This window comes from Oncorhynchus keta, chromosome 13 (genome assembly GCF_023373465.1).
Source record: "Oncorhynchus keta strain PuntledgeMale-10-30-2019 chromosome 13, Oket_V2, whole genome shotgun sequence".
NCBI lineage: Eukaryota > Metazoa > Chordata > Actinopteri > Salmoniformes > Salmonidae > Oncorhynchus > Oncorhynchus keta.
Window position 1 is genome coordinate 46,905,118 of NC_068433.1, and position 19,916 is coordinate 46,925,033.

General features: G+C 44.2%; 1 protein-coding gene across 1 annotated transcript in view; it reads right to left on the minus strand.

Annotated features, from left to right (window-relative positions):
• The window catches only part of LOC118392451 (chemokine-like protein TAFA-2), a 66,481-nt gene extending 47,070 nt beyond the window's left edge, over window positions 1-19,411 (minus strand). The window contains exon 1 of the mRNA XM_052460338.1: window positions 18,905-19,411. The gene's annotated coding sequence lies outside the window, so the exon portion shown is untranslated. The remainder of the gene's footprint in view (window positions 1-18,904) is intronic.
• Window positions 19,412-19,916: the final 505 nt, after the last annotated feature.

Below are 19,916 nucleotides of genomic sequence, written 5' to 3' on the forward strand. Positions count from 1 at the left end.
ACAATTGTTAGACGTGGAAATACCTCTCCTTAATGCAACCACTGTGTCAGATTTCAAAAAAACTTGACGGAAAAAGCAAACCATGCAATAATCTGAGACTGTGCTCAGAAGAATAAAAAAAATGTATCCGCCATGTTGGAGTCAACAGAAATCAGAAATAATATTATAAATATTCCCTTACCTTTGACGATCTTCATCAGAATGCACTCCCAGGAATCCTAGTTAGACAATAAATGCTTGATTTGTTCGATAATGTCACTCGTGCAGGTCCAACCGAACGTCGGACAAAAACTTCAAGAAATTATGACAGGTCGAAGAAACTTGTCAAACTAGGTATAGAATCAATCTTTAGGTAGTTGTTATCATAAATCTTCAATAACGTTCCAACCGGAGAATTCCATTGTCTGTAGGAAAGCCATGGAACCCAGGTCGCTATCATGTGAAATGCGGGTGACCATGACCTGGCTCTCTGCCAGACCACTGACTCAAACAGCTCCCATCCGGCTCCACAACACAGTAGAAGCCTCATTCAAGTTTCTAAAGATGGTTGACATCTGGAAGTGCCTTAGGAAGTGCAACATAACCAATATCCCACTGTGTATTCAATAGGGGTTGGGTTGAAAATCGACCAACCTCAGATTTCCCACTTCCTGTTTGTATTTCTTCTCAGGTTTTTGCCTGCCATATGAGTTCTGTTATACTCACAGACGTCATTCAAACAGTTTTAGAAATTTCACAGTGTTTTCTACCTCTGGGCTCCTTTCATCCAAGCTACTCAATACTGCCCCTGCAGCCATAAGAAGTTATTAACAAACTATAGTTCAGGCAAGTCGTTTAAGATATCTACTTTGTGCATGACACAAGTACTTTTTCCAACAATTGTTTACAAAAAAGATGACTTCACTTATAATTCACTGTATCACATTACCAGTGGGTCAGAAGTTTACATGCACCAAGTTGACTGTGCCTTTAAACAGCTTGGAGAATTCCAGAAAATGATGTCATGGCTTTAGAAGCTTCTGATAGGCTAATTGACATCATTTGAGTCAATTGGAGGTGTACCTGTGGATGTATTTCAGGGCCTAACTTCAAACCCAGTGCCTCTTTGCTTGACATCATGGAAAAATCAAAAGAAATCAGCCAAGACCTCAGAAAAAAAATTGTAGAACTCCACAATTCTGGTTCATCTGTACAAACAATATTCATCTGTACAAACAATAGTACGCAAGTATAAACACCATGGGGCCACACAGCTGTCATACCGCTCAGGAATGAGACGCGTTCTGTCTCCTAGAGATGAACGTACTTTGGTGCGAAAAGTGCAAATCAATCCCAGAACAACAGCAAAGGACCTTGTGAAGATGCTGGAGGAAACAGGTACAAAATTATCTATATCCACAGTAAAACGAGTCCTATATCGACATAACCTGAAAGGCCACTCAACATGGAGGAAGCCACTGATCAAAAAACTTCACATGGGGACAAAGACCATACTTTTTGGAGAAATGTCCTCTGGCCTGATGAAACAATAATACACTGCTCAAAAAAATAAAGAGAACACTAAAATAACACATCCTGGATCTGAATGAATGAAATATTCTTATTAATTACTTTTTTCTTCGCATATTTGAATGTGCCGACAACAAAATCACACAAAAATGATCAATGGAAATCAAATTTATCAACCCATGGAGGTCTGGATTTGGAGTCCCACTCAAAATTAAAGTGGAAAACCACACTACAGGCTGATCCAACTTTGATGTAATGTCCTTAAAACAAGTCAAAATGAGGCTCAGTAGTGTGTGTGGCCTCCACGTGCCTGTATGACCTCCCTACAATGCCTGGGCATGCTCCTGATGAGGTGGCGGATGGTCTCCTGAGGGATCTCCTCCCAGACCTGGACTAAAGCATCCGCCAACTCCTGGACAGTCTGTGGTGCAACGTGGCGTTGGTGGATGGAGCAAGACATGATGTGCTCAATTGGATTCAGGTCTGGGGAACGAGCGGTCCATAGCACCAATGCCTTCCTCTTGCAGGAACTGCTGACACACTCCAGCCACATGAGGTCTAGCATTGTCTTGCATTAGGAGGAACCCAGGGCCAACCGCACCAGCATATGGTCTCACATATGCTGTACCTAATGGCAGTCAGGCTACCTCTGGCGAGCACATGGAGGGCTGTGCGGCCCCCCAAAGAAATGCCATCCCACACCATGCCTGACCCACCGCCAAACCGGTCATGCTGGAGGATGTTGCAGGCAGCAGAACGTTCTCCACAGCGTCTCCAGACTCTGTCACGTCTGTCACGTGCTCAGTGTGAACCTGCTTTCATCTGTGAAGAGCACAGGGCGCCAGTGGCGAATTTGCCAATCTTGGTGATCTCTGGCAAATGCTAAACGCCTGCAAGGTGTTGGGCTGTAAGCACAACCCCCACCTATGGACGTCGGGCCCTCATACCACCCTCATGGAGTCTGTTTCTGACCATTTGAGCAGACACATGCACATTTGTGGCCTGCTGGAGGTAATTTTGCAGGGCTCTGGCAGTGCTCCTCCTGCTCCTCCTTGCACAAAGGCGGAGGTAGCGGTCCTGCTGCTGGGTTGTTGCCCTCCTACGGCCTCCTCCACGTCTCCTGATGTACTCGCCTGTCTCCTGGTAGCGCCTCCATGCTCTGGACACTACGCTGACAGACACAGCAAACCTTCTTGCCACAGCTCGCATTGATGTTCCATCCTGGATGAGCTGCACTACCTGAGCCACTTGTGTGGGTTGTAGACTCCGTCTCATGCTACCACTAGAGTGAAAGCACCGCCAGTATTCAAAAGTGACCAAAACATCAGCCAGGAAGCATAGGAACTGAGAAGTGGTCTGTGGTCCCCACCTGCAGAACCACTCCTTTATTGGGGGTGTCTTGCTAATTGCCTATAATTTCCACCTGTTGTCTATTCCATTTGCACAACAGCATGTGAAATTTATTGTCAATCAGTGTTGCTTCCTAAGTGGACAGCTTGATTTCACAGAAGTGTGATTGACTTGGAGTTACATTGTGTTGTTTAAGTGTTCCCTTTATTTTTTGGAGCAGTGTATAAATGTTTGGCCATAATGACCATCGTTATGTTTGGAGGAAAAAGGGAAATGCTTGCAAGCCAAAGAACACCATCCCGACCGTGAAGCACGGGGGTGGCAGCATCTTGTTGTGGGGGTGCTTTGCTGCATGAGGTAGGAACACCCCAGTGTTTAATTTGCCATACTATAATAATTTTGCCACTATGGCCTATTTATTGCCACACCCCCTTATCCTACCTCATTTGCACACACTGCATATAGACTTTCTCTATTGTAATATTGACTCTATATGTGTTTATTCCATGTGTAACTCTGTGTTGTTGTTTGTGTCACACATCTTGGCCAAGTCACAGTTGTAAATGAGAACTTGTTCTCAACTAGCCTACCTGGTTAAATAAAGGTGCAATTTTAAAAAAATGAATATAAAATAAAATATATTGATGCCACATTGTCACGCCCTGGTCGAAGTATTTTGTGTTTATCTTTATTTCTTTGGTCAGGACAGGGTGTGACATGGGTTTTTGTATGTGGTGTGTATGTATTAGGATTGTAGCTTAGTGGGGTGTTCTAGTTAAGTCTATGGCTGTCTGAAGTGGTTCTCAATCAGAGGCAGGTGTTTATCGTTGTCTCTGATTGGGAACCATATTTAGGCAGCCATATTCTTTGTGTGTTTCGTGGGTGATTGTCCTTAGTGTACTTGTTCCTGTCTCTGTGTCAGTTTACACAAGTATAGTCTGTTTCGGGTAGGCCCATCTCTTTATTTATTTGTCTTTAACTACCAATTTGACTTTTACAATATCCTCAATATGGTCATTTGTATTTCTTACTATTGTTTTTATTTTCAGTGGCAGCCAAAATCTATTCATAGAATTTGATATTGGACCTGTAAACAAAAAATAACAAAACAAATAAAAACTTTGTCAATTTTCTTTAAAAAAAAATTACAATACAAACACATGCATGCACAGCACGCCTACACAAAATATACAAACACTTAACTGCCGATTCCATTGACTGCTATATCACTATGTCATAGCATTTGACTACCAGATATTTGACTACCAGATAACTAACAATGTTAGTTTTAATTAATTGAATGGGGTCCTCTTATTAATATTTCTCAGCATTCCTGAGGCCAGTGTTTTCCCTTGAGGAAGACTCAACCCCTGTTTTTCTGTGGTCTTCTTATCCTGTTAGTCTCGCAAGACTCCATGTCAGCCTTATCTCCATCGTCACTACAGTCGGCTGCCTGATAGAGCACACTGGCTGTAAGCTATTAAAATGGCCTCTTCACCAGATAAGAGCAGGAAAGTGGTCACATTGAAAGCCACAGTCTCTGAGGGTAGTCTTTAGGTTACAGCCCCCGTGTTAAATAGCCTGAGGGAGGCAGAGAGCCAGATCAAGCCAGGCTCCGTGTGTGTGTGTATGTGTGTATGTGTGTATGTATGTATGTATGTATGTGTGTATGTGTCTGTCGCATCTTAGAGTCTCCAAATCCTTATTATAAAATTGATTTTTAAAAGATCCCTCATCAATCTACACATAATACCCAATAATGACAAAGCAAAAACAGGTTTTTAGACATTTTTGCAAATGTATAAATAAAAAAATACGGAAATAAGTATTCAGACCCTTTTACTTAGTACTTTGTTGAAGCAACTCTGGCAGCGATTACAGCCTCAAGTCTTCTTGGGTATGATTCTACAAGCTTGGCACACCTGTATTTGGGGAGTTTCTCCCATTCTTCTCTGCAGATCATCTCAAGCTCTGTCAGGTTGGATGGGGAGCGTCACTGCATAGCTATTTTCAGGTAATTCCAGATATGTTCAATCAGGTTCAAGTCCGGGCATTCAGAGACATTTCCCAAAGCCACTCTTGTGTTGACTTAGCTGTGTGTTTAGGGTTTTTGTCCTATTGGAAAGTGAAACTTTACCCCAGTCCTAGTGCCGGAGCGCTCTGGAGCAGTTTTTTTTAGCAAGTATCTCTCTGTACTTTGCTCCTTCGTCTTTCCCTCAATCCTGACTAGTCTCCGCCGCTGAAAAACATCCCCACAGCCAGTGGTACACAATTTTTCTACTTGAGTAAACGTAAAAGATACCTTCAAAGAAAATGACTCAAGTAAAAGAGAAAGTCACCCAGTAAAATAGTACTTGAATAAAAGTCTAAAAGTATTTGGTTTTAAATATTTATTTTATTAGGCAAGTCAGTTAAGAACAAATTCTTATTTTCAATGATGGCCTAGGAACAGTGGGTTAACTGCCTTGTTCAGGAGCAGAACGACAGATTTTTACCTTTTCAGCTTGGGGATCCAATCTTGCACCCTTTTGGTTACTAGTCCAATGCTCTAACCACTAGGCTATCTGTCGCACCCAAATATTCTTAAGTATCAAAAGTAAAAGTATAAAGCATTTAAAATTCTTCTATTAAGCAACCCAGACAGCACAATTTTCTTGTTTTTAATTTATTTATGATAGCCAGGGACACACTTCAACAGTCAGACATAATTTACAAACGAAACATTAGTGTTTAGTGAGTCTGCCAGATCAAAGGCAGTAGGGATGACCAGGAATTTTCTCTTGATAAGTGCGTGAATTAGACCATTTTCCTATCCTGCTAAAAATTCAAAATGTAACGAGTACTTTTGGGTGTCAGGGAAAATGTAAGGAGTAAAAAGTACATTCCTTTCTTTAGGAATGTGTCACGACTTCTGCCGAAGTCGAAGTCTCTCCTTGTTCGGGCGGTGCTCGGAGGTCGACGTCACCGGTCCTCTAGCCATCATTGATCCATTTGTCATTTTCCATTGGTTTTGTCTTGTCTTCCTACACTCCTGGTTTCAATCCCATTCATTACCTGTTGTGTATTTAACCCTCTGTTTCCACTCATGTCTTTGTCAGAGATTGTTTGTATTTCAGTGTTGTATATATTCTTCTATTGGTGCGCATCGGGTCCTCGTACCCATTTTTGTTATTTGTTACATTTAGTGTTTGGAGTATGTTTCGTTCATTGTTATTAAATAACTCCATTATACTCAGTTTGATTCTCCTGCGCCTGACTTCCCTGTCATCTATACACACGACTCTGACAGAATCTCTGACCCATAAAATGAAGTCAGCAGGAGAAGGTACCTCGGCCATGGAGGTGGAGGAACACGTCTTGGAACAAAAGGAGATGATTGACAATCTGAGCGCCGCCATGGATCGCGTTGTCCAGAATATGACCCACTGGGAGAGACAAAGTTTTTTCCAGCGCCTTCACCAGCACATCCGGGGTCTCCCTTGAATGCTTTTTCCCCTTCTGAACTCAGCAGGATCCATTTATCCCTGCCTAAGGGGTACAATGGAGATACTGCCAGGGTTTTCTCCTTAAAGTAAGCTTGTATCTGGCCACGGTCCACCCAGTTCCTTCGGACTGTGAAAAGAGTTACAGCCTCGTCTTGTGCCTCACCGGGAAAGCCCTGGAGTGGGCCAGCGCTGTGTGTGGAGAAGATGTGGCGTTGGACCATTTTGAGGAGTTCACCCGCCATTTCATGACAGTTTTCGACCACCCACCCGAAGGCAGAGCGGCGGGTGAGCGCCTCTACCATCTGAGGCAGGAGACGAGGAGCGCACAGGAGTTTGCTCTGGAGTTTATGACCCTGGCTGCCGGCGCGGGATGGAGCGACAGGGCCCTGATCAACCATTACCGCTGTAGTCTACGTGAGGACGTCCGTCGGGAGCTGGCCTGTAGAGACACCACCCTCACCTTCGACCAGCTGGTGGACATGTCCATCTGGCTGGACAACATGCTGGCTACTCGTGGATGTCTAGATCGGGGTCTGGTTGTTCCATCCTCCCGCACCCTCTCTCCCGTACCCATGGAGTTGGGAGGGATGGTGCGCAGAGGTCACACTGCTGGTCGGTGCGGGGTTGGTTCCTCTGGGAATAGAGGCAGCAGGCAGGGCACTCTAGCATCACCCCAGGTGAGTAGGCACCATTCTCATCCAGAGCCCTCTGTTGCACATTTCTTTGTCTCTGTCACTTTTCATGAATTTTCCCCGCGTTCCCAGTATAAGGCGCTAGTAGATTCAGGCGCGGCTGGGAATTTCATTTAATAAAAGTTTAGCTCATAGTTTAGGGATCCCCATTGTTCCTGTGGATATGCCTTTCCCTGTTCATGCCTTGGATAGTCGACCATTAGGGTCAGGGTTTATCAGGGAGGTCACCACTCCTTTCTGTATGGTAACGCAGGGGGGTCACAAGGAGAAGATTATTATTTTCCTTATTGATTCTCCTGCGTATTCTGTGGTGCTATGCCTACCCTGGTTAGCTTGTCATAACCCCACTGTTTCTTGGCCACAGAGGGCTCTCACGGGGTGGTCGCGAGAGTGCTCAGGTAGGTGTTTAGGGGTTTCCGTTGGTGCTACTACGGTGGAAAGTCCAGACCAGGTCTCCACCGTGCGCATTCCCCCAGAATATGCCGATTTGGCTCTCACCTTCTGTAAAAAGAAGGAGACTCAATTATCACCCCATCGACGGGGGGATTGTGCGATAGATCTCCTGGTAGACGCTGCATTTCCCAGGAGTCACGTGTATCCCCTGTCGCAAGCGGAGACGGTGACTATGGAGACATATGTCTTCCGAATCCCTGCGTCAGGGGTACATTCAGCCCTCCATTTCACCCGTCTCCTCAAGTTTATTTTTTGTGAAGAAGAAGGATGGCGGTTTGCGCCCGTGCATTGATTATCGAGGTCTCAATAAAATCACGGTGAGATACAGTTACCCTACACCTCTTATTACTACCACTGTAGTGGTGTATATCGATGATATCCTGATATACTCCGCTACACGCGCCAAGCATGTGTCCCTGGTGCGCAAAGTGCTTGTTCGCCTGTTGCAGCATGATCTATATGTCAAGGCTGAGAAATTCTTGTTCTTCCAACAATCCGTCTCCTTCATAGGGCATAGGAGTGGACGTCAGGAGTGGAGATGAAGAGCGATGGAGAGCGACCGCATTGCAGCTGTGCGTAATTGGCCGAATCCCACCACAGTAAAGGAGGTGCAGCGTTTTTTAGGGTTTGCCAAGTACTACCGGAGGTTTACCCGGGGTTTTGGTCAGGTTACTGCTCTCATTACCTCACTGCTAAAGGGGGGGGGGGTGCGCTTGCAGTTGTCGGCTGAGGCAAACAGGGCTTTTAGGCACCTGAAGACTCTGTTTCCCTCGGTTCCTGTGTTGGCTCATCCGGATCCCTCTTTGCCATTCATAGTGGAGGTGAACGCATCCGAAGCTGGGATAGGAGCAGTGCTCTCTCAGCGTTCGGGTAATCCACTGAAGCTCCGCCCCTGTGCCTTCTTTTCGAAGAAGCTCAGCCCAGCGGAGCGAAACTATGATGTGGGGGACAGGGAGCTGTTAGCTGTCGTAAAAGCCTTGAAGGCGTGGAGACATTGGCTTGAGGGGGCTAAACACTCTTTTCTCATCTGAACTGACCATCGAAATCTGGAGTATATCCGGGAGGCGAGGAGACTGAATCCTCGTCAGCCAAGGTGGGCCATGTTTTTCACACGTTTTGCGTTTACCCTCTCTTACAGACCAGGCTCCCAGAACGTTAAGGCAGACGCATTGTCCCGGCTGTATGACACAGAGGAGCGGTCCATGGATCCCACTCCCATACTCCCAGTTTCTTGTCTGGTGGCGCCTGTAGTGTGGGAGCTGGACGCGGACATTGATCGGGCGTCATGTGCAGAGCCCTCTCCCCGTCAGTGTCCAGCTGGGCGTATGTATGTTCCGTCTGCTGTCCGCGACCGATTGATCTATTGGGCTCACACGTCACACTCCTCTAGTCATCCTGGGATAGGTCGGACGATGCGCTGTCTTGATGGGAGGTACTGGTGGCCCACTTTAGCTAAGGACGTGAGGATTTATATTTATATATATTTAGAGTTTCCTCCTGCTCAGTGTGCGCCCAGTGCAAGGCTCCTCGACACCTGCCCAGAGGTAAGTTACATCCCTAACCCGTTCCACAACGGCCGTGGTCGCACCTGTCGGTGGATTGTTTAACTGATTTTCCACCTCCACAGGGTAATACCACGATCCTGGTTGCTGTGGATCGTTTTTCTAAGTCGTCTCCTCCCTTTGCCCGGTCTCCGTACGGCCTTACAAACTGCAGAAGCCCTGTTTACACCCGTTTTCCGGCACTATGGGGTGCCTGAGGATATAGTGTCTGATCGGGGTCCCCAGTTCACATCAAGGGTCTGGAAGGCGTTCATGGAACGTCTGGGGGTCTCGGTCAGTCTTACCTCAGGTTTTCAGTCTGAGAGTAATGGGCAGGTGGAGAGAGTTAATCAGGATGTGGGTAGATTTCTGCGGTCTTATTGCCAGGACGGAGGAGTGGGCGAAGTTTGTGCCCTGGGCAGAGATGGCCCAGAACTCTCTACGCCACTCCTCCACTAACCTTTCTCCCTGTCAATGTGTATTAGGGTATCAGCCGGTTCTGGCTCCTTGGCCACAGAGTCAGACCGAGGCTCCTGCTGTGGACAATTGGTTCAGGCACGCGGAGGGAACCTGGGAGGCCGCCCACGTCCGCCAGAAAGTTGGTGCAGACCTTCACCGCAGTGAGGCCCCGGTGTTCGCACCAGGGGACAGGATCTGGCTCTCGACCCGAAACCTACCCCTCCGCCTGCCCTGCCGGAAGCTGGGTCCGCGGTTTGTGGGGCCTTTTAAAGTCCTGAGGAGAGTGAACGAGGTATGTTATAGGTTACAGCTACCCACTAATTACCGTATTAACCCCTCGTTCCATGTGTCTCTCCTCAGGCCGGTGGTGGCTGGCCCGCTCCAGGAGGCTGAAGTGCGTGATGTTCCTCCGCCCCCTCTAGACATCGAGGGGGTCCCGGCGTACTCCGTTCGATCCATCTTGGATTTGAGACGTCGGGCGAGGGGCCTTCAGTACCTCGTGGACTGGGAGGGGTACGGTCCGGAGGAGAGATGCTGGGTTCCGTTGGAGGACGTATTAGATCCTTCCATGTTGCAAGAATTCCACCGCCTCCATCCGGATTGCCCTGCACCTCGCTCACCGGGTCGTCCTTGAGGGCGGTGTTGTATATATTCTTCTATTGGTGCGCATCGGGTCCTTGTACCCATTTTTGTTATTTGTTACATTTAGTGTTTGGAGTATGTTTCGTTCATTGTTATTAAATAACTCCATTACACTCAGTTTGATTCTCCTGCGCCTGACTTCCCTGCCACCTGTACACACAACTCTGACAGAATGTAATGGAGTAAAAGTTGTCAAAAATATAAATAGTAAAGATAACACAAAAAACTAGTAAAGTAGTACTTTTAAGTATTTTTTCTTAAGTACTTTACACCACTGCTGTACCATCTGCTTCCAACTCACACTCTCAACCACATAGATCCCCTGAAAGCAGCTCACTTTCCAGCCCACTTTCCAGCTCACACTCTCAACCACATAGATCCCCTGAAAGCAGCTCACTCTCCAGATCCCAATCATTTGAATTCTGATCACCTGTTCACACACCTGTATGTCATTATCACACACTATTAAGTTCAGTTCTTTGCACCCCATCATTGTGAGGTATTGTTTGCTTTATAACACATTTCTAGTCGGAGCTCTGTTTAATCTTCCCGTGTATGACAGTTTTTGCCTGCGACGCCTATTCCCTGCCTGTACTTTAGCCTATTGGATTTTCTGTTATCAACCTATTACCTGATCTCCCGGATGACGTTACTAGCCTTTTCCCTGCCTGTACTGTTGCCTAGTTTGGACCCCCTGTGTATGATCTTCTGCCTACCCCTGGACCCAGCTACCTGCCTCCTCCTGTGGTCCTTTAATAATAAACACCTGCAGCGCCCTGCGCTTGAAACCAGCTCTCTGTCACCCATCATGTTCATTACAACTGCCCACAGCATGATGCTGCCACCACCATGCTTCACCGAGGGAAAGCAAAGTACAGAGAGATCTGCACCATTGCGCTCAGACACTAGGACTGGGGTAATGTTTCACCTTCCAACAGGACAAAAACTCTAAGCACACAGCCAAGACAACACAGAAGTGGCTTTGGAACATGTCTCTGAATGCCCGGACTTGAACCCGATCGAACATCTCTGGAAATACCTGAAAATAGAAAATCGCAACTGCTTGGTATCCGAACACAAGGCGCTAAAAAGGGTAGTGTGTAAGGCCCAGTACATCGCTGGGGCGGAGCTCCCTGCCATCCAGGACCTCTATACCAGGCGGTGTCACATTTTTTAATCAAAGACTTCAGCCACCCAAGCCACAGACTGTTCTCACTGCTTCCGCATGGCAAGTGGTACCATTGTACCAAGTCTGGGACCAACAGGACCCTGAACAACTGCTACCCCCAAGCCATAAGACCTCTAAACAAGACGGCTAAATACCTAATCAGATGGTTATCAGGACTAAATGCATTGACCCTTTTTAGCACCAATTCTCTTGCACTGACTCTATGGACACACACTGGCCACTACCCAAACATTCATACATACAGTACTTACACTGACACCCCAAAACACACACAATACTTACACCCACACACATGCATACTGCCCCCCCCCACACACACTGCTGCTGTTGTCTATTATCTATCCTGTTGCCTGGTCACTTTACTCTTACCTATACTGTATGTAGAGCACAGGGCTACCTCAATTACCTCGACTTGGTACTTCTATTCCCTGTAGAAAGCCATGTTATTGTTCTACTCCCTGTATATAGCCATGTTATTGTTCTACTCCCTGTAGAAAGCCATGTTATTGTTCTAATCCCTGTATATAGCCATGTTATTGTCTACTCCCTGTATATAGCCATGTTATTGTTCTACTCCCTGTATATAGCCATGTTATTGTTCTAATCCCTGTATATAGCCATGTTATTGTTCTAATCCCTGTATATAGCCATGTTATTGTTCTAATCCCTGTATATAGCCATGTTATTGTTCTACTCCCTGTAGAAAGCCATGTTATTGTTCTAATCCCTGTATATAGCCATGTTATTGTTCTACTCCCTGTATATAGCCATGTTATTGTTCTACTCCCTGTATATAGCCATGTTATTGTTCTAATCCCTGTATATAGCCATGTTATTGTTCTAATCCCTGTATATAGCCATGTTATTGTTCTAATCCCTGTATATAGCCATGTTATTGTTCTACTCCCTGTAGAAAGCCATGTTATTGTTCTACTCCCTGTATATAGCCATGTTATTGTTCTACTCCCTGTATATAGCCATGTTATTGTTCTACTCCCTGTATATAGCCATGTTATTGTTTCACTCCCTGTATATAGCCATGTTATTGTTCTACTCCCTGTATATAGCCATGTTATTGTTCTACTCCCTGTATATAGCCATGTTATTGTTTCACTCCCTGTATATAGCCATGTTATTGTTCTACTCCCTGTATATAGCCATGTTATTGTTCTACTCCCTGTATATAGCCATGTTATTGTTCTACTCCCTGTATATAGCCATGTTATTGTTTCACTCCCTGTATATAGCCATGTTATTGTTCTACTCCCTGTATATAGCCATGTTATTGTTATACTCCCTGTATATAGCCATGTTATTGTTCTACTCCCTGTATATAGCCATGTTATTGTTCTACTCCCTGTATATAGCCATGTTATTGTTCTACTCCCTGTATATAGCCATGTTATTGTTCTACTCCCTGTATATAGCCATGTTATTGTTCTAATCCCTGTATATAGCCATGTCATTGTTCTACTCCCTGTATATAGCCATGTTATTGTTTCATTCCTTGTATATAGCCATGTTATTGTTCTAATCCCTGTATATAGCCATGTTATTGTTTCACTCCTTGTATATAGCCATGATATTTGTTTACATGTTATTTTTATTCCTTATTCACTGTGTATTCCCTTTTATCTTGTTTTTTTACCTCTGCATTGTTGGAAAAGGACCTGTAAGTAAGCCTTTCCCTGTTAGTCTACACAGCATGTTACAAATACAAATGTATTTTACTTGAACAGGAAGTAAGCTATCTGCTAAACTATTTGCACTGCATAGTTATGTTGAAGGTATGTGTGATGCCAGAGATTTGTAAAGGGCGCTAGTCTAAATCTCTAGTCAGGTATTGACAGCCTGGAGGTTGTGATGTCACCTTGTCTTTGACCTAAAGACAGCAATTGCCTCCAGGAGCTATAACCTTGGCTTTAGCTCAAAGGATTAATGCTGTCAGTTCTGAAGAGCCAGAGACCTACTGGTAAACAACAGTTTGATGTAGCTACAGATTTGCCCCACAAACCAACAAAATGCAATGAAAAGATTTTTCTTCCTACTGTCAAAAGTGTATTGGTATTTGTGGCGACTTCTCTGGGCCTTGCTGGCAAGCTGCGTGAAGGCCGCATGTTTTTAAGCCACTGGGCCACACGCAGAGCCCTGCTAAGACCCTGCAGGAGAGATAAAACGGCCTTGGTGGGGAAAAGGCGGACGCAGACCAGCGGTGTGAAACAGGATCACAGACGGCTGGAGGACGGCCCATGAAGAAGGAGGGGGTGGAAGAGGGGGAGGAAGGGGAGAGCCACCGCACCAGAAGAGAAGGATTCTGGGACAGCAATGGCTGCCAGCCATCTTCGGAGACAATCACAAGTATAGAGAAAGGGAGAGGTTATAGATACAGTATGTTCGATTGGTGTGCACACATGGAGTCCGCATGTAATGAGCATGGAATCCGTAACGAAGCATCCCACTGGGCACTGACGTCAATTCAACGTCTAGTTTTGATTTACATTTGGTTGAGTTGTCAACTAACGTGAATTCAACCAAACACCCTGTCGTTGGATTTAGGTTAAAAGTTGGATGAAAAAAATACGAAATTCCCTTTACACTGATGACTTTTTGAAAATCCAATCAGTGTTTCACATTGATTCAATGTCATCACATTTCATTTTTGGTTAAAAATACGTGGAAACATGGTCAACAACATGGAACTTAGAGGAGCATCAAGTTCAATAACCTACTGTTTTATAATTGTGTAAGTAATGTTGTCTGTGAGTCTAAAAAGGTAGCGGCCTCACATCTCAATTGCTGAAACCGAATGTCGACAACGGCAAAGACCTTCTCGGCCACCCACTTAAAACCATCACCATCCACAGTAAACAGACGATTCACAGGGCCAGTTTGATAGGCCAATGTGGTACCCTTTAGTCAGTAGGACACACAAACAGGAAGTGACTCAAAGCATGGTGAAATGCTCTATATTTCACAATAGCTAATCCTACTATAAACCTCTTTCCTCCTACTAAATTGAAACCACCACTTATAGAAGCATGTGATGCACAACACAGTGCCAAACAGCTGTGCTTCACTCTGTATTATTTCATGGTGAAATATACAATGCACCTCTCCAGAGACAAGAGGGTAAAGAGAGAATGAGAGAGAGATAACAAAAGAGTGAGAGAGCGCAAAAGAGATGGAGAAGGCAGAGAGATGCGAACATTGTCGAAAACACCATGGACAATGTGTTCAATTGGAAAAGGAACAAAGCCTTCAGCCTCTAAACAAAGACTAACGAAGGCGGACATGATGCTAACGAACGCATCCGCACGGCATTGGCAAATGGACCCTGAGAGGACCTATCAAAACCCTGGCACTACAATGCCAAAGCCCACAAATGGAAGATTGGATAGAGAGCAAGGGCGAGAGAGTAGGAGAGAGGGAAATAACATCTATGAGGTGTATGTTAAGAGTGTGTGTGGGGGGGGTTGTGTTAGATAGGGAAGGTGGTGAGGGGCGGGACTTGCTGTTATTTTGGCATTTCTGCTCCCTTATTTATTCTGCGGCTGGTGAATTTGTTTAAACTCCAATTGGAAAAGGCTGATCAAAAAGAATGGGGCAGGCAGAGAAAGAGGGGGAAAAACCCCTCGCTTCCGACTTACATCAAACGCAGGCACAGCGGGTGCCAATCAACGACCAATTTTTTTCATACATTTCTATAGTTTCTGGAGAAAGGAGCGAGAGCTTGGCCTCTGAAGTCTTTTGTTTTGATCACAAAGAAAATGGAGCCCAGAACAGTCGAGAGCTACAGTATAGGTTCTCTCTTTGCGGAGTAATATAAAATGTATCACATTACAATGTCTTTCAAGTGACACCACAGATATGTCACAATGATATTAAAAGTTGTGACAAAAGTACTTAAGGTCATAGGCTACATCTATTTAGTTTGTCTGTGTGTCCTTCTGAAGGATATTCTAACCATGTAATCTAGGCCTGATTAGAGAAATTGTCTACTAGATTAAATCCAAAATGTATTGATTTTATAGAATCACCATTAGGATTATAGGTCATGTACCCGTGACCCTTATCAATCTGTGACCGTGGAATGAGTTTTACAGCTCAGAAATGTCAGCTGAACCACCAAAACTAAACATCAGCACAGTGTCAAAAGGTTGCTGTCAGTGAACTAGGAGAAAGGTTCCCAATCTTGTTTTGCATCCGGGACACCTTTTGTGATAGCAAATATATCAGGGACCCTCTCAGAATACCAGAACACAACTCCTATTTAGTGTGACTAAAATAGCATACAAGCAGTTTTACTATGACTTTACATTACATTTTACATTTAAGTCATTTAGCAGACGCTCTTATCCAGAGCGACTTACAAATTGGTGCATTCACCTTATGACATCCAGTGGAACAGCCACTTTACAATAGTGCATCTAAAGACTTCTGCAGTGCATGGCCAGACTAATCAAGTCTCGGACCCTGAGAAAGAACATTTTACATTCTCTGGAATCAGAGAGAACATTTTGCAGTTTTAAAGCTAATTTCTTGCAATTCTACACATTTTGCCATAGGGCAGAGTAAAAGAGCTGTCACGCCCTGGCCATAGAGAGGCTTTTATTCTCTATTTTGGTTAGGCCAGGGTGTGACTAGGGTGGGCATTCTAGTCTCTTTATTTCTACGTTTTGGCCAGGTATGGTTCTCAATCAGGGACAGCTGTCTATCGTTGTGTCTGATTGGGAATCATACTTAGGCAGCCTTTTCCCCACCTGTGTTTTGTGGGTAGTTATTTTCTGTTTAGCTGCCTGACAGAACTGTGCACTTTAATGTTTCTACTTTGTTATTTTGTTGCGGTGTTCAGTTTAATAAATATGAACGCCTACCACGCTGCTCCTTGGTCTCCTTCTTCAACCCACGGGAGTCGTGACAAGAGCTGCATTTTTAAAGCTTAAATTACACTGCATTATGTTCAAAACAACATTTTGGGGGAATACAAGAAGAATTGAGTAGAAAAAAATGGAAATGATGGAGTACTGTGGATACAAATATCCCCGTGAGCCTCCCATGCCCATGTTGGGCATCTGAAAGGTTAAGAACAGAAATTGTGGATGAATAATATGACATTGTATTGTACCCCCAACTTTTTCCACGCATCTCGTACACAATTCATTAAATGGTTCTTGCTAGAAATATTCATAAAAGGGTATTTAAAAAAAATATATAGACATATATTGAGGTCTTGCAATAGACCCCCTGCAGTATCTCCTCAGACTCCACTTTGGGAACACCTGAACTCGGATGGCTCATTGACTCTTACTGAAAGGTCAAGCCAAACACTACAGAAAAGCTCCAGAGGGACTTGAACCACAATGGTTTATGGGTTAATATAGCAGCAGGTCAATGTAGGGTTCACCAATAAGACATTTTGCTCATGTAAAGGCCTAATCTGCCATTTCAACAGCCTAACCCCTGCCACTTTATTTGATAAAATAAAGGAATGAGCTGAGGGAAATGTAACCACTCTCAAATTCATAGATGGATGGATCAATGGTAATGCCCTGAATGGGAAAGGGCACAGTACACACCAGGGATGTGACATTGGAGAATCATCATCTGGCTCTGGCCAGACAGCTGCAGACAGTTGGCACCAGGTCACCCAGCTGGAGAGGGCATTCCTCTGTGATATGTCCCCTCACAGTGTAGCCAGTCTGATAAGAGCCAGGGATGTGCCCATCAATTGTCTGTCTGAGGGAGTTGAGGCAGTTATCAGTAGATGTTATTGATGTTGATTAACTACTATGCATGCACCTGTGTGTGCGTGTTCACTAACGTGCGTGTTCGTCCTCCTGCGAGTGCAAATTCTTCCTGTCTTTGAAATCCATATCCCTTCTCCCTGAGGTGTAATATAATTGTCACTGGTGACAAATGCTCATGTCATCTGATTAACAATGTCAGTGTGAGACGAGATGAGCAGGAGAGATACAAATATGGGATATTTTAAGAAGTAGCAGCCTGACAAACAGCTTAGATATTCTACTGACTGAGATTTATGATAACGTCATACCTGAACACCACAATGCTCTTCAGACTCCACATTTACTTGATAGAATTTATAGTGTATCATGGTATGTATCAAGGCTGTCATTAGCTTGCCATGGCTGCCAGTAGGATGAGACCACATTTTGCAGTCTATTTCATATCAAGCCTCTCAGTAAATCTTTACGCTGCTGGTGGTGATGCAAGAACACCTCGTGCCTCTGAATTGGCATGGAGGGGTGTAAGGTGCAGGCACACATAAAAATAGAAAGAGACAGACAACCTATTTGATTGAAAAGCCAGGTTTTGATCAGACAAAAACACATTTGGCTTCTCCACAGTGAGAGAGCATGTTTGTAGTTTTGCATCCCTGTTGTTTTTAAATGCTATCATAGATTTCAGTTGGCCTACATAAATCCCCTATGCTTTTGTTCTGGTATACTGTCTTGGGTTGAACAGCTAGTCATTAGGTTGCATGACTATCCAGAGGACACACTTGCCCTTCTGATGCTTTTAGCCTGTGAATTTACAAGCCTATTTAGTATTGGACCTCGACAGTGGACCAATGTTGAAGCAGCAACTCTGACTTGTATGGCAGCCCACTGAATAAACAATGGTTGCACTGTCGGCAGACCAATGGATGTCTGTGCATAAAATGAGTGGATGGAGAATCACCATATATGGTTTTCCCTTATTAACGTCCCCAAGACCAAATAGACAACTAATTTGACAGTTGAACCATATTTAGGGGACATAAGGATTAAGGGATGTCTAATTTGTAATTATAATCTAAATAGTTACAATGATGGCAGAAATTTCAGTGGTTAAACTTTTGATCTCGAGAAAATAAATAATGAGCGGATGCTGTTAGCATAGCCTAATAAATGCTGGTCCACACATCACTCGAGGTGCACTTTCTCGAGATGAGGGCGATTGACTGGCAATTAAACTCGTGCTGTGAGCTAGTATGATCAACATCAAGACTAAAACGAACCCAGTCATTATCGCGCTAATTATTTCAGACCTGATTGGATATTGATGAGATTCAAGTTAAGAACTTCTTGAGATTGCCCACTGGGGGGAAAAAAAGTGGTTGAATCAACGTTGTTTCCACATCATTTCAACAATAACAAATGTGATGACGTTGAATCAAGGTGGAAAACTGAGTCAATTACTTTTTGCAAATCCTAAGGAAAGGTCCTCTTTTTTTCACCCAATTTTTAACCTAAATCCAATGACATGGTGACATTGTTTATTTCACATTAAATTCAAGTTAGTTGACAACTGAATCAACTGTAAATCAAAACTAGATGTTGAAATGGCATGTGCCCAGAAGGTGAGCTCCTTGTAGACGAATTATCTTGTAGCACGCAATAAAAAAATAAATGATTGACTGCGCACACTAAAGAAAAAAAGTGCCACTAGCTAGGATGCCTCATTGACTCTTAATGAAAGGTCAAGCCAGACACTACAGAAAAGCTCCAGAGGGACTTGAACCACAATGGTTTAAAGGGCGCACAAAATTGACCAAGTATGCTAAAATCATGATTTTCATACCTGCTGCCCGCTACCTTCGCGCCCTCCAAATGTTTTAAGGTTGCCCTTTAATCCATCGGCACTGCTACAATCCAGCGGTGCGTCTGTCCGCGGGCGACATCAGCACAGCCTAGATGTGTGTAGGACTGGTCCAATATTGCTTGACACAGTGATAGATATCCGAAAATTAAATCCACGCGCACACAAACGCAACACTGCTCGTTTTCTTGGAACAAATGCTTGACTGTAGATTGATAGAGCACAGAAAATTATTCAGTGCTTTCTCTTCCTCTTATGCTTTCTGATAAGAGTCAGACTATGTATTGTCCAACGTGTGAATACACTGTCATTATTGTTTCTCAGTCTTAACCGAGTGTGATCACCCTTGAAGTGAGAGAAAATAAAATCTCATATAAAATTGAGTAATAAACTCAAAATTGAAGTGAAATTGTCCCGACTTCTGCCTCAGTTGCGGCACCAGTCTGTATTCCACTGAGTTCCATCAGAGACTGACTGCATGCACGCCGTGCGCACTAACTTATTATCATACAGACACCTACCGACCGCAGCGCTCATCACAGACTCTGGAATAACCCATCATAGTGGCACACAAGGCCACTAACACCATCAATCGCCACTGGCGTAAACACACTAATAAGCCTACATTGGTCAATCACATTAAGGGACTACACAAAAATGTCTTTGCCCAGTTTTACGCAAATAAGATCAATGGGAATTTCGATTCATGACATTGAACGGCATCATGTCGTTAAATATGATTTTTGAACGTTGTAGGAGACATGACATCATAGCCTAGGAGTAATATTTGCATTGGTCTATTAACGTGCGAGATTTAATTTAACTTTGGCAGATGTGAGCCTTAGGGGACAATTTTGCACAAATAGATATATTGTATACCTTTTAATTGTCACGTGGGAACAGGTGTGTTTGGATATCGCACCGACTTAATTAAATGAACCTCTTAAAAAGGCCCAGTGCAGGCAAAAACGTGATTGTCTTGTTTGTATATATA